The 16,801-nt window shown below is 35.1% G+C and overlaps 1 pseudogene; it reads right to left on the bottom strand.

Moving 5' to 3' along the window:
* Nucleotides 1-5,144: 5,144 nt before the first annotated feature.
* Nucleotides 5,145-5,263, bottom strand: LOC112480838 (annotated as a pseudogene).
* Nucleotides 5,264-16,801: the final 11,538 nt, after the last annotated feature.

The raw sequence follows: 16,801 nt of genomic DNA, 5'->3' as shown, positions 1-16,801 counted from the left end.
TCCCTTTCTAAATGCAGCTCTTCTCCCTTTTCTAACTAAGAATCTGACTGTGAAATCTCTTTCTGGCACTCTCATGGTGAGTACTCTTTAATGAGAAAGGACCCTTTCTAAGAGGTAAAGAAGAAGAAAGAATGGGAGAGACAGAAGAAACTGAGATCTAATGAAGCCTCAATCATACCTTGATGCTCCATAGAAGGAGGTGCCAGGCTCAGTAAAGCCAAGAACCAATTCCCAAAAGAAAGACTCAAGGGTGAAGAAAGCAAAGAAAGAGCTCACAAAGTCAGCAACATTCCCTAAACAACTTTTAGCCCAGACATTGAATCAACAATGGGAACAGAAACTCTAAGTAGTATTGAAAAGGCGTGTTTGCTCTCTTTTGAATAGTTAAGAAATAAATGTAAAATACCAAAAAATAAAAAATAAAATGGTTGTCATGAACTAATGGCTAGATCTGAGAAAAATAAGAATGAGAGGTGTTTCCTTATATGATAGCGAAGGGAGCATGACTTGCAGCATCACCCTTATCCTTCCTGTGCCAGACTAGAGATGGTACCTGAGGTGAGGAAGATGGGAGAAGGTGCCTGGCTTTCCTCTTTTAAGTTCATGCTCAATCTCAAAATGTTAATTGAACAGATGGGGGGAGCATAAGGAGATGCAGTACAATGTCTAAATTAGCAATTAATGCCATGAAGTTGGAAGAACTATTTTATAGCACCAGTGATAAACAGCATTTTTATTTTCCCCTCTATGAACTATCTTATTATAAGAGTAGAAGCAGGGGTAATGAAATGAGGTGGGGGTCATGTAAAAGGGACAGACTTGATGGAAATAAGAATATCAAAGCATTGAGCAATTACTTGTGACTTCCATGCAAGGAGAAAATGTTTTCATGGAAGAAAGCCAGAGGAGGGCCTCACGGGAAGTATTGTGAGCTTTTCTTTTGCAATCACATTATTACTTTAATAGTTTTTTCTGATTACTAAAGTGATGGAGGTCCTTTGTATAATATTTAGGAAGTATACACAAGCATACAAAAGAAAATAAAAATCATTCACTATCTTAAAGAAAAGCATTATTAACATTTTAACTCTTACAGATCTAAGGTTTTTATTAAAGAAAAAAAAGAAAGAAAAAGGTGGCAAAAAGTTATGAGAATTTTGAGCTCTAAATTAGATGGGAAATAATTTAGTGACATAAAGCATGCTCTCTATTAATGAATATGTATTGAAACACATAAATATAAATTTTTATCAGAAACTTCATCAGTAAAAATAAAAATAATTGAGACAAGGATATTTTGATATGGTAGTCATTTAGATCAAAAGATAGACATAGCTTTATGATCAAGTATTATATACAACAGGTCCTGTCACATCCCATTCCTGAATCTCACTCTCTCTGCTTTATTCTATCAATCATTCTTTCTATGTTAGATAGTCTAAAGTTGATGTAAATGACACTTACTTGGCAAGACTCAGAGATAGACTGATTATCAGGGAAGGGATGAGGTTAAGAACCAAGAATGATTTTTAGGCCTAATCAAAATGTTACATAAATATTCTTCTCTGCACTCCCCCTTCTCCATGTAGAATTGAGCAGAACAAGGAAGCCTCCCTTTTGAGCCTGAATAGGACAGAGTCTTTGTTATTGGCTTCCCCTCTCCCCTCTTATATTCAAGTTGAAGATGCTATATCTTGCTGATAATATACTTGCTTCCTCCCCGACCATCAACTGTCCTCAACTGGCAACACAGATTTTTCACTTGGCTGTGGTCAAGGCAACACCTCACCCTGTCTGCTTAGAGATTGGCAACTGGATCAAGCAAAGCCCAGATATGGGCCCTGCGTTGTCCATGGGAAGCACAGACAGAAATATTGCCACTGCTTCCCCTCATTGGCTGCCAGAAGTTCTAACCAGCTCTACCTCCATCAGACTCCATCAGACTCCACATTTTCAGAAGATTTCCTGGTAGCAGTGTTAATGTAATGCAATGAAGGACTGGGAGGCCAAAGTGACTCTGGAGAGAGGTAAGTACAATTATTCTTAGGAAAGAGCCCAGCTGCTCACCACTCTACCACCCAAAGATTGTTTATAATACAGGTTCACTGGTAGAAAGCTTGTAAAGAGACCCAACAATGTCACATTAAAAGGTAACCAAGAAATTCAAGAAATGCTCCTTTTCTGAGAGCAGCATTTTTACAAATATCTAGGTAAATACTTCAGCCTTTGGAATAGGAAAATTTGAGCAATATCTTTTCAATTTCCAGCCAAAGTAGGAAAGCAAATTTATCTATTTAGGATTGACAAAGGGTTAAATGAAACACAATTATTAATGCTATTAATTATATGACAATTATATCATAGAGTTATACATGTATGTACATAATGGGAGTCAGTTACACTGAACAGTCTCAAGAACTTAATAACTGACAATGCTGAAGTATATATCTCATTTCATTTGTTCATTTGTTAATCCATTTATTCATATGTAGCCACCTATTCATTCATTCAATTATATTCACTGACCATCTGACATGGCCAGTATCATGCTAGTTACCAAAATTAATAAAGAATGTCTCTTCCTATTTAAATAAGCAACAAAATTTAATAGAGAAACCAGTGAGTATCAATAATAGCAAGAACTAACATTCATTGAATGCTTACTATGTATAAGGCAGTATTATTTGAGTGTTTTATGAGTTTTAACTCATTTAATCTTCATAACAACCTATGAAGTATTTAGTATTATGATCATCATTTTAAATATAGGGAAACTGAGGCACATATAGATTAACTTGCCCAAGATCACCCAGGTAAAACAGGGAGTAAACTTGGAATGTCTGCCTCTAGAATCTACATTCCTGTTGGTATGCACTATGAAATGTATCAGTCCTTTACTGATCAACGTGTATTTATTTAGACCTACATTCCTGTTGGTATGCACTATGAAATGTATCCTTTAGGCACATAAGGAGGAATCATTAATTCCCAAATTAATATCCTTGTTATGTCTCCAGGATCGAGATGAGAACTCTGGGCAGTAGAGTCCACTCGCTGGCTATGAGCAGCAGACCTACCTCTCAATCACAGTAGATTTAATTTCCACAAGCCATGCTGTGGGTGCACTCAAGCCTGTGTGTGGGAGATAAGAAGGCATGATTCCATGCTTAATATTGGGAACAGATGTGTCCGAAAATGACTCTGACTTAGAATTCTGCTTGCCAAGGGAATGAGTCTGAACTGTTTAGCCAACCAACACCTACTATGCTTAAGAAGAAAGCAAATTTATTCAAGAAGAAGCTTTCTTCTAAGTCATTGTTGGGGATTTGAAATCAGCAGACTTATTCCAAAGAATGAATATTTTGTTGAGCACCCAATCCAAACAGGTCGTTATCTTGCTTACTACTCTGAAATCATAGCAAGATTTAAAAGAGATTAAAAACAAAGTTTCGTGGTACCAAGTTTTCTAACCCAGAAGCCCAGCTCAGAAATTTCAAAGAAAATCTAGATAATTCATGGTTGGGCATTTGAGAATATCAGGTAAAATTGATCTTTTCTACAAGGAAGGCCAAGTTTTCTTGGTTTTCCAATATATTTGGGGCTCTCTTTTGCTATTTCTTTCTCTTTTATATAAAAGTTCCTATTGTAGTTTAAGTTTGATTTTTTTTTTCATTTTCTTTTTTTTTAAATTGGAACCCTAAAAGACCATCAGTCTACCTGTTTTACTTTCAGTAAAATGCAAATAGTATTACATATTTAGAAAAACTTAGTAAATAATTTATAGACTGAACAGTAAATTATTTATTTACTCCAAGCATACATATTTAGAATATGAACATAAATATTTTATCATCTGTGCCACTGCTAACAAAAAAATTAAATCAGCTTGCTTGCAGCTCTGGTTTGTACTGTACATACTCTCTACATCATCAATGACCTATGAGCAACTGCACACTATCACACGCACTTCATAAATGATTGCAGTTGCAGGATTTTCCAAAACATTCAGTCTCTGAAATCTGTTTCAGTCTCTCCTCCTCCTACATTACCTTCTAGCCTTCATGTACTCCTTTCTACTTCCTCTGCCTTGCTCTAGTCTAGTAAGTGTCTGATTAGTCCTTTACTGATCAACGTGTATTTACTGAGCACTGATCATATTTAATGCTTGCTGAGAACTGTGAATAAATACTAATAGAATACTAACGGTGGTCCTCTCTAGGAGTTTCTATTCTGGTTAAGTTTATATATATTTGATTTTGCAAATCAAAAATGAACAAAAAATTAAAACATTTTAAATAATTGCTATGACTATTTTCTTTAAATGATAGCATTTCTATAAACAATATAGATATCACCTGGGTACTATGGAAATTTGTAAAAATTGAAGTCGAATATATATAGGGGAAAATTTGTGACCTCTGAATAAATGGCTTCTTCTGAACTCTGGAACTACTCCAGAAACCTTTATGTACTCACCCTCCAGCAGCAACTGGCATTTCCATGATCAAAACGAAGAATACAATTACAGAAAGTCCCAAAGGGTAAAATTACAATGACTAAAGAACCAGGAGGAAAATCTTTTGGTATTAAATATTTGGAATATATTAGATGGTAAAGTACATGGCTGAGGCAGAAAAAAATTGAAATCATATAAAATCATAAAAATCAGGGACAAATTTAATATACCTTATTTTCCAAATCCTTGAAATATTAAGGCAGCTTTATGAAGGCTGTCTTCTATGAAACTTGAGTGAAGTAAATATTAGGATAATGCATAGATACAATTTCCTGAGCAGCTTGTACCTTCCAGGTTTTCAACAAGTCTTGCTTAATGTAATCCTCACAATAGTCTTACAAGGCAACTGTGATTAATATCCTTTTAAAGTTGAGGAAATTGAGACACAGAATTTTTTAAAATATGCCCAAAGTGCGGGGAAAGCTAGTAAGTAACAGACTCTAGTATGTGGCGAAATTGAGACACAGAATTTTTTAAAATATGCCCAAGTTGGGGGGAAGCTAGTAAGTAACAGACTCTAGTAGGTGGCAATTTTTTTTTTTTTTTAGGTGAGGCACCCTTGGTTGACCTCACAGATTGCAAGGACCTTGTCAGCTTACAATCCCTTATTTTTTTATTTTATTTTTTACACCTACAGCACCTGGTCTTCCTAGATGGTCTCTCATCCAAATACTAACCAGGCCCGACCCTGCTTAGCTTCCTAGATCAGACAGGATCAGGCTTGTTCAGGGTGGCATGGCCGTAGACTCACCATTTTTTTAAATAGTAAAGCCTTCTCAATTCACAGCATGGCTTCTCTAATGCAACTCCAGGTCCAGCGCAGGCAGCGACCAACTGCAGACAGCTTTGTAGATCTTACCAGGCAGTCCCAGGCCAGTCACAGGCAGCGACTAACCTTGGCCTACACAGGAAGCTTTTCCAATAGGCCCCTGGAACCAGCATATCCAGTGGCTGGCTTCAAACCTTAACAGAATATAACACGATTAGCCCAAAAGAGGCTGACCCAAAGGGTGGTCTCTACCGATACCTAAGCCTGCTGAGGCAAATCCTGCTCCATGGAGTCAACACTCACACAGGAACTCTTAAGCTCTGGTCATGGCCAGTCCTCACAGCCAGTCAGCCTGATGGTCATTCTCACCCACTGATGTGCCAGTAGTAATCAAGGCTCTACTACAACAGGAAGGCACACAAAACCCACACAAGGGACATTCCTGGAGCATCTGGCTCAGGGAGATTGTACCACTGGGCCCCACAGGGCACCTACTACATAAGACCATCCTGCCAAAAAAGGAGACTTAGAAGATCTACCTAATACATGAAATAAACACAGAGAGGCAGCCAAAATGAATAACCAAAAAACATGCCAAATGAAAAAAAACAGGAGAAACCTCCAGAAAAAGAAGTAAACAAAATGGAGGCAAGTGATATACCACAAAAAGAGATCAAAACAATGGTTATAAGTATACTTAAGGATCTTAGTGAGAACTTCAACAAAGATACTGCAAGCCCAAAAAGGACATAGAAACTATATGTGTGTGTATATGTGTGTATATATATACATACACATACACATATACAGAAATGGAGAATACAATAACTGAAATGAAGAATACTCTAGAAGGAATCAACAGCATATTAAATGAAGCAGTGGATTGAATCAGTGATTTAGAAAACAAGGTAGCAGAAAACACCCAATCAGAACAGCAAAAGCAACAAAATTTAAAAAAATGAATGTTTAAGGGATCTCTGAGACAACATCAAGCATATCAACATTAGCTTCATAGGAATACCAGGAGAAGAGAAGATATTTTTTAAGGAGCCTCTAGGACAATATCAAGCATTATAATCACATTATAGGGGTACCAGAAGGAAAAGAGAGGGAACAATGGATTGAGAAACGATTTGAAGAAATAATGAAACTGAAAAGTTCCCTAACCTGATGAAGGAAATAGACATGCAAATCCAGAAAGCACAGAGAGTCCCAAACAAGATGAACCCAGAGAGGCCCACATCAAGACACATCATAATTAAAATGCTGAAGTTAAAGACAATAAGACAATCTTAAAAGCAGCAAGAGAAAGGCAGTTAGTTGCCTATAAAGGAGCCCCCATAAGACTGTCAGCTGAATTCTCAACAGAAACTTGGCAGACTAGAGGGATTGGCAGGATATATTCAAAGTGATGAAAAGCAAAGACCTACAACCAAGACTACTCTACCCAGCAAGGCTATCATTTAAAACCGAAGGAGAGATAAAGACCTTCTCAGACAAGAAAAAGCTGAAGGAATATATCACCACCAAACCAGTATTACAAAAATGTTAAAAGGACTTATTTAAGAAGAAAAAGGGAGAAAAACAAAGAAAAAGAACATAAATATAAATAATAAAATGGCAATAACTATGTACCTATCAATAATCACTTTACATGTAAATGAATTAAATGCTCCAATCAAGACATAGGATAGCTGAATGGTTAAGAAAACAAGACCCATATATGTGCTGTCTACAGGAGACTTACTTTAGATCAAAAGACACACACAGACTGAAAGTAAAGGCATGGAAAAAATATTTTATGCAAATGGAAATTTAAATAAAGCTGGGGTAGCAATGCATATATCAGATAAAATAGACTTTAAAGCAAAGGTTATAACAAGAGACAAAGGAGGATAGTACATAATGATAAAGGGATCAATCCAACAAGATGATATGACCCTAGTAAACATTTATGCAGCCAACACAAGATCACCTAAATACTTAAAGCAAATATTAACCAACATTAAGGGAGAGATTGACAGCAATACAGTCATAACAATGAGATCAAGGAAGTATTCAAAAGGCATCTTGATATAAATCAAAATGAAATCAAAATGACCCAAAATCTATGGCCACAGCAAAATGGTCCTAAGAGGGAAATTCATAGCCATACAGGCTATGAGGGATTATAAAGTTAGTTTATTTGAGATTTTTCTTGTTTCTTGCCTGTATGGCTAGAAACAAGAAAAATCTCAAATAAACTAACTTTAAACCTAAAGGAATAAGAAAAAGAACAACAAGCAAAGCCCAAAGTTAGTAGAAGGAAGGAAATAATAAAGATCAGAGAGGACACAAATGAAATAGAGTATTGAAAAACAATATAAAAAACCAATAAAACCAAAAAGATAAGCAAAATTGGTAAACCTTTAACCACACTCATCAAGAAAGAAAGAGTAGACAAATACATGAAATCAGAAATGAAAAAGAAGTGACAACCGACACCACAGAAATACAAAGAATTATAAGAAAAGAATTATAGGAAAAACCGAGTAACAACAAATTGGACAATCTGGAAGAAGTGAATACATTCATAGAAACATACACTCTTCCAAGACTGAATCCAGAAGAAACAGAAAATCTGAACTGATTTGTTACTAAAAAAATTGAATCAGCAGTCAAAAATCTCCCTACCAACAAAAGTCCTGGACCAGATACCTTCACAGGTGAATTTTACCAAACATTTTTAACACCTATCCTTCTCAAACTATTCCAAAAAGTTCAAGAAGAGGGAATGCTCTCAAACTTATTTTACAGGGCCACCAATACTCTGATTCTATAACCAAAGACATTACAAAAATATTATAGTTTGATATCCCTGATAAACATAGATGCAAAAATCCTCAACAAAATATTAGCAAATGAATTTAGTAATACATTCAAAAGATCATACACCATGATCAGTAGGATTTATTCCTGGAATGCAAGATTGGTTCAATAACTGCAAATTAATTAACATTGGATACCACATATGAAAGATAAAAATCATATAATCATCTCAATAGATGTGAAAAAAGCATGTGACAAAATCCAGTATTCATTCATAATAAAAACTCACAGTAAAGTGGGAATAGAGGGAATATACCTCATCATCATAAAGGCCATATATGACAAACCCACAGCTATCATATTCAACAGTAAAATGCTAAAAATATTTTCCTTACAATCAGGAACAGGACAAGGATGTCCACTTTCACCACTTCTATTCCACATAATATTGCAGTTCTAGTCACAGGAATCAGACAAGAAAAAGACACAAAAGACATCCGAATTGAAAAGGAAGAAAGAAAACTGTCGTTATTTGCAAATGACATGATACTGCATACAGAGAACCCTAAAGATGCCACCAAAAAACTGTTAGAACTAATAAATTAATTCTGTAAAGTTGTAGGACACAGACCAATATATGAAAATCTCTTGCATTTCAATACACCAATAACAAATGATCGGAAGGAGAAATTTAAAAAACAATCCCATTTACAATTGCATCTAAAAAATATAATACCTAGGAATATATTTAACAGAGGAGATAAAAGACCTGTACTTGGAAAATTATAAAACATTAAAGAAAGAAATTGAAGAAAAAAATAAATGAAAGCATATACTGTGCTCACAGATAGAAAGGTTAAAATGTCAATACCACCCAGAGCAATCTATAGATTAAATGCAATTCCTATCGAAATAGCAATGACATTTTCCACAGAACCAGAACAAATAATTTTATATGACACCACAAAAGACCTTGAATAGCCACAGCAATCTTGAGAAAGAAGGATGAAGTTGGAAGTATCATGCTACCTGATATTGAACTATACTACAAGGCAGATAAAATGTCAATACCACCCAGAGCAATCTATAGATTAAATGCAATTCCTATCGAAATAGCAATGACATTTTCCACAGAACCAGAACAAATAATTTTATATGACACCACAAAAGACCTTGAATAGCCACAGCAATCTTGAGAAAGAAGGATGAAGTTGGAAGTATTATGCTACCTGATATCAAACTATACTACAAGGCAGATTTTGGCATAAAAACTGACACATAGATCCATGGAACAGACTTGAGAGCTCAAAAATAAAGCCATGCCTATGTGGTCAATTAATCTATGATAAAGGAGGCAAGAATATACAATGGGGTAAGGACAGTCATTTTAATAAATTATATTGAGAAAACTGGACAGGTACATGCAAAAAAATGAAACTAGATCACCTTCTTACACCATCTACAAGATAAACTCAAAATGGATTAAAGACTTAAATGTAAGACCCCAAACCATAAAACTCCTAGAAGAAAACATAGGCAGTAAAGTCTCTGACATTGCTCTTAGTAATACTTTTTTCTGATATATCTCCTTGGGCAAGAGAAACAAAAGAAGTAAACAAAGGGGACTACATCAAATGAAAAAGTTTTTGCACAGCGAAGGAAATCATCAACAAAACAAAAGACAATCTACTGAATGGGAGAAAATATTTTCAATGCTACAGTCAATAAGGGGTTAATATGCAAATTTTATAAAGAACTCATACAACTTAACACCAAAAAAAAAACAATCCCATTAAAAAATGAGCATAGGACCTGAATAGACATTTCTCCAAAGAGGATATACAAATGGCCAATAGACACATGAAAAGATGTTCAATGTCACTAATCATCAGAGAAATGTAAATTAAAGTCTTTATTCTTTAAATATGTATTCTTTGAAATTATTCTCCACCTCACACCTGTCAGAATGGCTTATATCAATAAATCAAAAAACAACAAGTGTTGGCAAGGGTATGGAGAAAAAGGAACCCTCATGCACTATTGGTGGGATTGCAAATCCTTTTGGCCACTATGGAAAACAACATGGAGGTTCCTCAAAAATTAAAAATAGAACTACCTTCTGACCCAGCAATTCCACTTCTGGGTATTTATCCAAAGAAATCTAAAACACTAGTTTGTAAAGATATATGAACCCATACCTCATTGTAGAATTATTTATAATAGCCAAGATATGGAAGCAACCTAAGTGCCAATTAATAGATGTTTGGATAAAGAAAAGGTGGTACATATATACAATGGAATACTGCTCAGCCATAAAAAAGAATGAAATCTTACCATTTGGGACCACACTGAATGGACCCGGAAAGTATTATGTTAAATGAAATAAGTCAGACAGAGAAAGACAAATAACATATGATTTCACTTATATTTGGAATCTAAGGAACAAAATAAATGGACAAACAAAATAGAAACTAACTGATAGATGCTGGGAACAAACTGGTGGTTGCCAGATGAGAGGGGCTTTGGGGAACAGAGTGAAAAAGTGAAGGCATTAAAAAGTACATATTGGTAACTAAAGAATAGTCATGGGGATAATACAGTAAAACATAGGGAATATAGTCAACACTATGGTAATAACTATGTATAGTGCCAAGTACTAGACTAGTCAGGGGAATCATTTCATAAATTATATAAATGTCTAATCATCATGCTGTACACCTGAAACCTATATAAAATATAAAATAATATTGAATGTCAACTGTATTTGAAAAATCAAAATGAAGAGGGGGAGGAAAGATAAAGTAGAATAAGAGTTTCGAATTTCCAGGTATAAAACAAATAAGTCTTGAGGATGTGGTATAGAGAATAGGAAATATAGTCAATAATATTGTGATAGTGTTTTATGGTGTGATATGGTTGCTTGACATCATGGTGATCACTTCTTTAGGTATATAAATGTTGAATAACTATGTGTACTCCTGAAACTAATACAATATTGTATGTTAGCTATATTTTAATTAATAAAAATCTTTTTTTAAAAATAGTGAAGCCTCCATTTCTTGGGTGAAAATGTCCTTATATGTCTACTATTTCAAGCTTATTTGTTATACTGATAAAGTTGTCTATATTCTTACAGATTTATTTGTCTGTTTGATCTTTCAGTTTCTGTGAGAGTTATTATACATTAAAAATCTCTTCAATTAAAGTATGGCCTTATATATTTCTCTTAAAGTTCTGTCACTGAAGTTTAAAAAATATAAAACTGCATTAATAAATGCATAGAAATTTTTAAGTTGTTATATATTCTTGGTGAATTAAACCTATTATCATTATGAAGTGACACTCTTTATCTCTATTAATAACTTTTCATTATAGGCTATTTTGTCCAAAATTAATATGACTATCTAAACTGACTTGTAACTGTTTTCATATTATACTCAGCTATTTTAGATGCTTTTAGTGGAAAATTTATTCTCATTATTTAGCACACCACATTGCAAATTTAGAATCCTGTGATTTTATTTATTTATTTTAATTATAACATGGTTTCTTAGATTACTTTTTTATTAGTGTTTTTCTGATACTTTTTTTTCCAATCTTCTTACATTAATACTATCCCAATAAAGATGTCACAGAGTATTTTCTAGTTTGGATGATTATCGTCTGTAACCTATGACTCTGAGGTTAGTGTGACAATAAGTGTGTATAGTGACCATAAATACACATACATCAGCACAATCTGTTTTCTCTTTCCAATGACCGTAGAACACTTCTTGTTCATATTTTATTTATGGACATTTCTAGTGTTTTTCCTCTACGAAACAGTAGAAACATTGTAAACTACTCTCTTAAATTTAGAACACTCTCCTGAAGATCCTTAAGAGGTAAGTCATTGGTGCCAAAACAAAAACAAAATTTTGAGCTAAGCAAAGAAATAAATGCATAGAAATAATGAATTGAATTGAATTGGATTGAATTGAATTGAATTGAATTGAACTGCCAGAGAAGAGTTTATCTGCTCTCTACTTTCATTCTTTGCCTTCCTATGCTGGCACCGTAAGGACAGGCCTTTGCCAGGTAAGTCTCCATTCCATCTAGAATTAGAACTCAGCCTGGCATTGCCAAGACTTTCCAGCATAGGGATCTTGAGCCATCATTTCCCACTTTCCTTTTTTTTTTTAAACATAATTACATCTCATAGGCATTCCATATTTAGTTTGTTTCCTATATGATATGGGAAACAACAGCAGCCTCACCAGGATGTTGAAAGAATTGTGAAAAAAAATTACAAAATTTCTGAAAATAGGAGAGAACAAATGACGAGCTTGCAAAGTGACTTGGAATCCAATATGAGCTTTCAGTATCACTCTTCATACCCCTTCTAAGGATTAGATTAGTAAAACCCTAAATCCTTAAGATTCCATTTGAAAACACCACACATGCTTTCTAGTTCATGTTTTAGCTTAGATTAATGCCTATCAGGTATGCAAGCAAGTATGAATACACTGACATACACATTCATTCAAGTGCACGCATGCATACATATACACCCACATCCATGTACACCCCACCAATTATAGCAAACACTGAGGCAGGCGATATACGATGCATTATCACTGAATCATTAAAAACAAAAAGAAAAATTTCATTCAACTTTGGCTTTCAACAGGAATAGTTTCCCTTGCAATTGATTTTCTATCTTTTTACTAGGCAATAAGAATCTGTATGTAACTGTGTTAATCAAATTAATGCAAATATATTTGCCTATTTTATCTAGAAAGAATTAAAGAGATTTGGAAAGAAGGTAACTGCCTTTCATCCCTCATGGATTCAGAAAGAAAAATAAATAAATTTTAGGCTGACCACCTAAAGGGGACTAATTCTCTAGTGCATCAAATTTTAAGGCGCCTTATTTCTAAGCCAAGGAATTCAGCATGCGGTCTCTTAATGAATGGGCTTTGTACATTCCAATTGCAAATAATCATCCCAGTAGGTAGGGACTGAAAACTTTGTTATCCACAGAGAGAAAGGGGGAAGGATGCTGCCATCCTGGGGAATGTCTGATTATAAAAATTATCTAGATTATAGTAAATTTGAAGAAAAATTCTTTAGGCTCCTACAACGACATAGACAAAACCTTCTGAATGGACTACTTATGAATGAACTGGAACCTGGCACTCTTCTTAGTACAAATGCTCATCAAACTTAAAGCAAGTTATGTGTTTAGAATAAAGCACTAGAAGTTAGAATTTGTAGAGTTGAAATTTATTTTTTCATTAAAATAAAGTGGCATAATGAGAGTTAATATTCCTGAACAAATTCTTGCCACCCAGCCTTATGGAAATTTTCTTTACCATTTCTTTACCATTAACATTTTCTTTTCTGAACTCTACATAATATACCTAAGGAAGATGAAGTTTTCTAAGATGCATGTAAATCAAAATCACAGGAACACTCAGTAGCCAATTATATCAAATTTAATTTAGTAGAATATAGTGTACCAAGCAAGGTTCTTTCTTTCATTCTTTATAGTTTTTATTTTTACTGCCTCCAATCAGAAACCATGAGTTCTTAATCAGGATCAATGAAGGAATCCATAGTGAGAGATTTTCATAGTCAGCTTACAAAGAAGTGAGTCATTTTAGAAACCGCGCCAGGATTGCCTATTCTGTTTTTATTCTGCCTTATTTTTCTTGTTGTATATTTACATATAGCAAATGTAGGCACTGAGGATAAAGTTATTGGTCATTTTGCTGCTTTGGAAACAAAATCTTTATGCTTTATTCAGTTGCCATTTCAGCATCACTAATAGGGGTGGTTTATGTTTTAATGCAAGATAAATCTGTCTTTAAGGTGTATGACCCATTATTTTACCTTAAGAAAAGCCACAATCAAAGCACTCCACTTATGCAGACAAATCATGTCTGTCTGCTTTTGACAGTGCTACTCTGGGTCTTGCAATAAGTGGCTGCAAAATTCACTAGAGCTCTATTGAATTTTTTAGTTATTTTAATAGGATGTTATTATCAAAAAATGACATTTTTCATAGAAGTATATGAAAATTATATAGCTAAATTACACAGTGCTATTACTTAAAATTATAGTCCTTTAGAAGAATTAACATCATGTATAAACAAAAAAAATATATCCTAAATTGTAAGAGACTTTAATTCAACCTCCATGATTGCTTCATGTAAGATTTTGGCCATAAACCTTGATATTTCCTATCCTTGGTTCTCATTTTTGAAGCAAGGAATAGGACTGGACAATGTCTAAGGTCTTTGCCAGGTCTGTAATGTTGTGATTCTACTCCCACTTATTTAATTAATGTTTGCATTGTTAAAATAATTGTATAATTTCCTCTATGAGGTTGCATTTGGAGATTCATTTGGAGATTCAATTTTCCTTTTGGAAAGTATCATCTTGTTTCCCTCCCTTGACACATTTTCTGCTCCAAGCCTGCTAAAGTTGTGTTTTCACACCCATGGCTAGCACCAACTCTCTCTCGCTCTGGGTTAGCCACAATGGAAGCCCATGAGCAGGACAGCCGATAGAAAAAGAAGAATTGTGCAAAAGCTGGGACTGGCCATTTGGCTAAGCTGCAATGGGAGTTGGCTTCATGTCTGTGCTTCCCACCCCCCTAGTCTAAATGCTGTGAGATGGGGACTGTATAAAGTGGAAAGAGCACTGAATCCACATCAAAAGACTGGAGGTTCAAATACTGGCTCTGTCACTTATTAGTTTGTGTGAGCTGGAGAAATGTTTAACCCTGATGTGTCACAGTTTTCCTCTTTGTAAATGAGAGCTGTTGTGAGAATTGATAAGATAATGTGAAAGTTCCTGGTGTCTGTTATACTGTGATACTCTTCAAACATTAGTTGAATCTGGATCTGGCACTGGCACCTGTGATTGAGCACCTGAAACCTAAGCATTGCTCTTAGGTAAGGACTGTGTACATTTGTTAAATTCCTACACTGCAGCTGCTGCCCATGACTGATGTTAGAGTTCACAGGCAACAAGAGTCCCATAAAACAATAATTTATTTCCAAGTGAGACTCGCACAGAGTCTTTGGGATTTGTTGACAGAGAGGGTGCAATTAACATTGGCTAAGAATCATCTTGTTTAGTCATCTGCCATACCCAAGTCTGCTGCTTGTAGTTAAAAATGTGTAAGGATTTCTCAGTTTGGAATAAGTGAGGGAGAAAGACCATGCTTCTGAAAGAGGTTAAGAAACTGTGCTAATAGATCGTTCTTGCCTTTGGAGAATATGTTCTGATTAGCATCTATCAAAGGAGGCCGAGCTCAGGACAAGAGCCAAAGGAATAGGGCTGTCACCAAAGGTTGGTGTTTGTCAATATCAGTTGATCTGCCGGTCAGACATCAATGAATATAAATTCCAAACTGGAGCTTTGAGCTTAGACCTGACCATCCCATTCCTCTGAATTTATTTTTATTTCATGTCTTAAGGGGCACAACCATAAAGCAGAAGGGGCAGCAGCATGAACAGTTGGCTGAGCATTTGCTGCTGGAATAGGAAAAGTGTTATCTTCCTAGATAAAGTGGGCATAGGCGAGGCTAGGCAGAGCTGGTCTTTGGAAGCTGAAGAGTGTTGTATTCGCTTCCTATGTCTGCTGTAATATATGATCACAAACTTGGTGGCTTAAAACAACACAGATCCATTCTCTTACAGTTCTAGAAGTTAGGGTTCTCACATGAGTTTCACTGATATAAAATCGGGAGTTGGCTGGGCTGGTTGCTTCTAGAGGCTCTAAGAGAAAATCCATTTCCATACTTTTTCCAGCTGCTAGTGGCTGCTGCATTCCTTGGCTCTTGGTCCCCTTCCATCCTCAAGCCAGCAACGACCACTTGAGTCTTTCTCATATTACATCACTCTGATACTGACTACTCTGCCTCCCTCTTCCACATTTAAAAGACCGTTGTAATTACATCAGGACCACCTAAATAATCCGTGATACTCTCTTTATTTTAAAGTTAGTTGATTAGCAAACTTAATTTCATCTGCAACTTTAATTCCCCCTTGCCATGCAACTTAACATAGTCAGATAATGGGGGTTAGGATTTAGACATCTTGGGGGGTATTATTCGCCCTGCCAAAAGTGTGTCATGTTAGTGCGTACAAAGCTGGGGAGAGTGAGCACATAGTGTCTTTTTAAATGTACAGTAGTTTTTGGGAAGTCACAAGTTTAAAATGATCCTTGAAGGTGGTGACTGAATAACAAAAGATAGAGGAATATAAACATCCAACTAGTGAAGAGTAAGGCAGTTACTCCTTAAAGAGATGGCAATACTTCATTTCTAATAGTCCACATCCTTCAATACAATAATTTCACTCTAGATATCCAGTCCAATTGTGATGGGGTAAAGATTTGTGAATGAAGGTATCAGCAGAGTGCTCTTGGAAATAAACAAGATGTTCGACAATAGAAGATTGTTTAAACATATCATGGCACCATTTATGTGAGTGCACATTATACAACTACTAAGAGCCATTTTTGAAAAAGAAATTGTATTCCCAGCTCTGGTTGAATCCACTTTAACGCTCTCCAGTATTCATTAACTTAAAAAAAAGAAAAGATACCAAGTACATATTAAATGTTAGACTTTGTGTTAGGTGATGGAATACAGTACTGAACACTCCAGAAAAAGTTTTATGGAGCTTATAAACACTAAAAACAGATACTGTACA

The sequence above is a fragment of the Pteropus alecto genome, unplaced genomic scaffold (assembly GCF_000325575.1).
Source record: "Pteropus alecto unplaced genomic scaffold, ASM32557v1 scaffold20, whole genome shotgun sequence".
NCBI lineage: Eukaryota > Metazoa > Chordata > Mammalia > Chiroptera > Pteropodidae > Pteropus > Pteropus alecto.
This window is presented reverse-complemented; position numbering and strand designations above follow the sequence as displayed.